At 25.5% G+C, this 6195-nt stretch overlaps 1 protein-coding gene across 7 annotated transcripts in view; it reads left to right on the forward strand.

Annotated features, from left to right (window-relative positions):
* Positions 1 to 957: 957 nt before the first annotated feature.
* LOC117174354 (cytochrome c oxidase assembly protein COX15 homolog) overlaps positions 958 to 6195 on the forward strand; it is a 177252-nt gene continuing 172014 nt past the window's right edge. For 6 of the 7 annotated variants that reach the window (XR_004467297.1, XM_033363407.1, XM_033363405.1 and 3 more), the window contains exon 1: positions 958 to 1063. The gene's annotated coding sequence lies outside the window, so the exon portion shown is untranslated. The remainder of the gene's footprint in view (positions 1064 to 6195) is intronic. The other variant, XM_033363404.1, reaches the window with a different exon arrangement.

The following is a 6195-nucleotide window of genomic DNA, read 5'->3' on the forward strand; positions in this document are numbered from 1 at the left end:
GGTTCCATTTTTAATGCTTTAAAGTGTCGTTTATTTTTTATCACTTTATATGGAAAAATGTTTAGAACATAGTTTGATTTTTTAAATTTCATTGGCCGTGAAAAATGTTAGCGAACCGGGAAAAAATCGGGAAATGACCGGGAATTTTTTTCTTTGATTAAAACGGCCAACCTGCAGTACCCATGACATAAAAAAATGATAATTATTATGTTTTATTTATTTTACTGTCAGGCACAATTTTCATTTTGTCAGTTACTCCCTTTTGCCTTTCCACTTTTTAAATATAATATGAAATCACATTGTCTCACATTAAAAATCTCTCTTGTTCTTAGCAGACTGTTTAAAATTACAATAAATGTCGGCAAACCCCTATAATATTGCATACATTTACACATACGTTTTATACGTAAATTCAGAAGGATGTCCAAAATGTACCATATGACAAATTATTGTCTAATTAATGTAAAAATAATAGGTCCTACTTTCAATCCAGATCAAATACAGATCTAACAAACTTTTCTGTAAAATTCACGGACCCGCGTAATTCTATTACAAACCTCTGTCACTTTTACATATATATATTTCTGAAAGAATTGTTTACCTGAGAATTTTTCATTCACTGGTAAACGGAGATATTTGAACTGAAATTCCTTATCTCAAATATCAAAAATTGTATATACTTTTAATCCTTCCCATTCAGTAATATTTACAAACTTACATTCTGGTCTGAATATAATTTATTTCCTTACCAATGTTCTAATATATCCATTGAAAGTTCTTTTTGAATTCATTCTTTTAATATTCTCATAATATTTCTTCCTACATACTGATTTTCCTGTAACAGTTCGCCGTACAGTCTTACGTGTCAAACTCAAACTGCGCGGTCAAAGTAACAAAATGGAGGAATTAAGCGGTTGCGTGACTTGAAGGAAACAGGGCCGTCAAGTGGCTAGACCATGTATTCATTAGATCATGGGCGGGACCATTGTTTGTTGGATCATACCACGCTAGTAATGCTCAAAATTGCGAAATATGAAGTATCATAACCTTTAATTGCTTGTATGTAAGTATTTACCATTTTCACCTTTAATATTATTTTGTAAGCTATAACGTCAAAAATAAACAAATTCCAAAATTGTGCAATTCTTGTTTTCCACGATTTCTGATTGCACATTCCTTCATATGATGTGAAAAAATTTATTTGGGAGTTACTAGTTTTACATTTTATGTAAAACTAATCCGTCGAAAGGGCTAGTAATACGGTTATTTGCGCAACGTTAGCCCTGTACGAGTTGGGAAAAGGTTATTAACTTGCGAAAAGGTATATAATAATAAAATGAGCGGACGCTACCGATAGAAATTTCAGGACTATTAGCTGAAATAGCCTAGCCCGTTTGAGGTTACCTGTAGGTGCGAATTGAATGATTTAGTCCAGTGTTCCCAGATCTGAAACGAGATGTGGTCCAATACTATGACAGGGCTATGACCGTGTGAATATAGTAGGAGACGCTGTAAATGACTGAGTTGCGCGCGCAACCCATTTCTCCTCTCTGAATTTGAAAACTCGAAGGTGCACGATTGCCGGTCGGAGCACTTCGGCGATTCTATTTATATATCTATCTGCTAACTGCTTTGAAATAAATTCAGGAGCTTGTGTTTTTAATATTTCTAGATTTCGATGCTGACGATTCTCATGATTTGAATAGATCGCGCGGCTCTTGATATGCGTATATTTTGAGATTATGTTATTTCATGTATAAAATATAAATTGTATAAATATTAATACTATTATATATAAATATATACGTACATTAATAACGATAATATTATAATTATGTTATATTATAATAGTCTTATTTATATCTTGATCCGCATTTGAAAGAAATTAAAGAAATTGGCGATTATTTGGATAAAAAGAGATATTTCGGGTTTCACTCGTGTAAAAAAACTACGAATTGTTTGCCGACGTTTCGTGAACATTGCAGTTCACATCTTCAGGTAGTTCACGAAACGTCAGCAAACAATAAGTAGTTTTTTTACACGAGTGAAACCCGAAATATCTCTTTTTATCAAAATGAATCATCGTGAAAGCAGAAAATCTATTAACTCAATTATTTGTTTGAAAAATTAATTATTTTGTTGAAAATGTAACTATTATGTAAAAATAGTCCTCTTTTCTATCAAAAGTTCAACTACTTTCAAAATTTTTTTTTCATTTGAAGGTTCATCTCTTTCGTCGAAAATACATTTTTGAAACTGACAATTAATCAATACCATTTTTAGTTAAGAAATCATGCGTTTTGTTAAAAGGTCGTCTTTTTTGTAGAAATTAAATTGTTTTATGAAAAATTTATACTTTTTGATTAAAAATTACATTTTTCGGTTGAATTATCAACTATAAATATTTTTTGGTTGTAAGTCGTTGTGTTGTAAATGAAACTATATTGTTAAAAATTCAAACCATAATTTTTTGGGTGGAAATACTCTTTTTGTGTTTAAAATTAAATAAAAAGTTCATGTATTTTGTTGGAAATTGACCTTATTTAGTAGAAATTTAATCTTTTTGGTTGAAAATGTATCATTTTTGATCAAAAATGCAATTGTTTGGTTAAAATATCAACTGTACATCTCCTTGGGTTTAAAAGTCGATTATTTCACTAAGAGTTGAACTACTTTGTACAAAAAATACGTTTTTTGACAAGGTTTTTTAATTATGGTTGAAAATTTAACTATTTGGTTGAAAGTTTAACTCTTTCATTGAAAACTCATATTTTTCGCTTAAAAAATTCAACTTTTTGTAGATACTTCGTCTTTTTTACTTTAAAATTAAATAATTTCTTTAAAAATTCATGTATTTTGTTTAAGATTTGTCTTTTTTTGTAGATCATCAATTTTCTTGGTCGAAAATTCATCTGATTGGTTGTAAATTTAACAACTTTGTTTAAAATTAATTTTTTTGTTAAAAATTATTTATCTTTATCTGAAAATGTAACTATTATATGATTGATTAAAAATTAATCGTATCTATTGGTTAAGTTAGAAAATCGTTTTTTTTTATAGAACATTAATCTTCTTGGTCAAAAAATCACCTTTTCCCTTGAAAATTTAACAATTTTGTTGAAAATTAGTTTTTTTTCTTGTTCAATTCAATTTTTTAGCAGAGTTTTCACCTGGAAATTGTACTATTCCATTTTTGGTTCAAACTTTATCCTGTACATTGTATTGGTTAAAACACCAATTATTTGATAGAAAATTAATTTATTTTGTTGAAAAGTAAACTTTTGGGTTGAAAATTGATTTATTGTGTTAATTAGATTTTTTTTTGAAGATTCATCATTTTAGTTAAAGACTGAAAACTCAACTGTTTTGTGAAAAAATTTTCTGTTTGGATGAGTTCAACAGTTTTTAATAAAAAATGTAAGCCTTTTTTTGTTGAAGATTCATAATTTTAAATGAAAATTCATCTCCTTCGTTAAAAATTTAAGGATTTGGTTGAAACTTCGTTTTTTTTTTTTTTTTAGTTAAAAATGAAACTGTTTTGTTACACAGTTCGATTTTCAAAATTGTCAATTCGTACATAAGACTTTTGAGTTTGGATTTATAAATAAAAATGTAAAAATTAATAATATAAAGCGACTTAAAATAAACGAATTCAATTTATAATTTAAAAAGTTTCCAATTAAAAAAGAATTGTAATTAATCCATTTTTCTTTATCAAAATGATTCAGTCTTTAACATTAAAAAATTCATTTATTTATTCTTCAATTCAAAGCATTGAAAGAAAGTTTATATTTTTTAACCAGAAGTCCTTGAACTATTCCCTTTAAAAATATGTTTACACTGCTTTGTAAAAAAATCATCTTTTTGGCTTTGAAATTCAACAATTAAAAAAAATCCTTATTGACTGAAAAGTCAACTCTTGGGTAAAATTAATATCTTTTGGATGAGTTCAACAGTTTTGAATTAAAAATTCAAACTTTTTTTGTTGAAGATTTATCATTTTAGTTGAAGATCTAATTATTTTGCTGGAAATTTGTTATTCTCTTTTTTTTGAATTGAAAATTCAATTATTTTGATAGTAAGTTAATTTCTAACATTTTCATTTGGCAAACTAAAATTTTTATCTCTAAATAACAATGCAAAAATATTAATCTGGAACAACTTAAAATAAAAACAATGTAACTTTTATTTTAAAAAGTTTTAATTAAAAAAATGAATTTAATCGTTCAATTTTTGATGTTACGAACTGAATTTTTTTTGAATTATTATTATTTTGAACCTTAAAAATAATAGCGTGATTTGAATTTTTTAACCAGAAATCTCTAAAATGTTAAAGTCATAAAAATTTTAAAATGGTAATTTCGTATTTTGAAATTATTTAATTAAAAAAATTGTAAAATTAAAAGGTGTTAGAAGTTTGTGTTTTATACGTATGAATTATTGAGCGTTTAAATAAAATATTTCTGAATTAAAAATTTGTCAAGCTTCAGTTTTAAAAGTTTAAAATTTAAAAGATTTCCACCTCAAAAAAATCATTTTCAGATTACAAATTTTTAATTTTCTAATTGCATCCTGAATTTTGAATTGGAACAGGAAATTTTTCAAAGCAATTGTATTTATTTCTGAATTGGATCAGGATTTTTTGAAAAAAAAAATAATTCAGATCTGGGACAAGCCATTATAAACAACTATTAAAAACTATACAAATTTGAACAGAGTGGTTCGAAATAGAAAGCCATGAATTGTTAAAATTGTAAATTGTTGTGATTGCTAAGAAAATTAAAAATGATTTTTCAGGTTGAAAAATTAATTTTAAGTGAGTATTTGAAAAGATTTTAAAAATAAAAAAAAGGAATCAGGACGATTTTAAGGCAATTTTTTTATTTTGCAGTTTTGTTAATTTTAGGAAAAAATCTAATTAATACAATAAATCAATTTTCAACTCAAAAGTTTAATTTTCAACAAAATAAATTAATTTTCTATCAAATAATTGGTGCTTTAACTAATACAATGTACAGGATAAAGTTTCAACCAAAAATGGAATAGTACAATTTTCAGATAAAAACTGTGCTACAAAATTAAATTGAACAAGAAAAAAAACGAATTTTCAACAAAATTGTTAAATTTTCAAGGGAAAAGCTGAATTTTTGACCAAAAAGTTGAATGTTCTATAACAAAAAAAAAACGATTTTCCAACTTAACCAATATATACGATTAATTTTTAATCAATCATATAATAGTTACATTTTCAGATAAAGATAAATAATTTTTAACAGAAAAAATTAATTTTAAACAAGGTTGTTAAATTTTCAACCAATCAGATGAATTTAGACCAAGAAAATTGATGATCTACAAAAAAGACAAATCTTAAACAAAATGCATGAATTTTTAAAGAAATTATTTGATTTTAAAGTAAAAAAGACGAATTATCTACAAAAAGTTGAATTTTTTAAGCGAAAAATATGAGTTTTCAATGAAAGAGTTAAACTTTCAACCAAATAGTTAAATTTTCAACCATAATTTAAAAACCTTGTTAAAAAACGTTTTTTTTTTGTACAAAGTAGTTCAACTCTTAGTGAAATAATCGACTTTTAAACCCATGAAGATGCACAGTTGATATTTTAACCAAAAAATTGCATTTTTGAACAAAAATGATACATTTTCAGCCAAAAAGATTAAATTTCTACTAAACAAGGTCAATTTCCAACAAAATACATGAACTTTCAACAAAATTATTTAATTTTAAAAACAAAAAGAGTATTTTCACCCAAAAATTATGATTTAAATTTTTAACAATATAGTTGCATTTACAACAGAACGACTTTACAACCAAGAAATATTTATAGTTGATAATTCAATCAAAAAATGTAATTTTTGATCAAAAAGTATAAATTTTCCATTCAACAATTTAATTTCTACAAAGAAAGACGACCTTTCAACAAAACACATGATTTCATAACCAAAAATGGTATTGATTAATTGTCAGTTTCCAGAATGTATTTTCAACGAAAAAGATGAACCTTCAAATAAAAATAAAAAAATACAAATTTAAAAAAAGTAGTTGAACTTTTGATAGAAAAGAGGACTTTTTTCACAAAATAGTTACATTTTCAACAAAATAATTAATTTTTCAAACAAATAATTGAGTTTTTATCCAAACGAGATGAATTCCAAAATCGCCAATTTCTTTAATTT

The sequence above is a fragment of the Belonocnema kinseyi genome, chromosome 6 (genome assembly GCF_010883055.1).
Source record: "Belonocnema kinseyi isolate 2016_QV_RU_SX_M_011 chromosome 6, B_treatae_v1, whole genome shotgun sequence".
NCBI lineage: Eukaryota > Metazoa > Arthropoda > Insecta > Hymenoptera > Cynipidae > Belonocnema > Belonocnema kinseyi.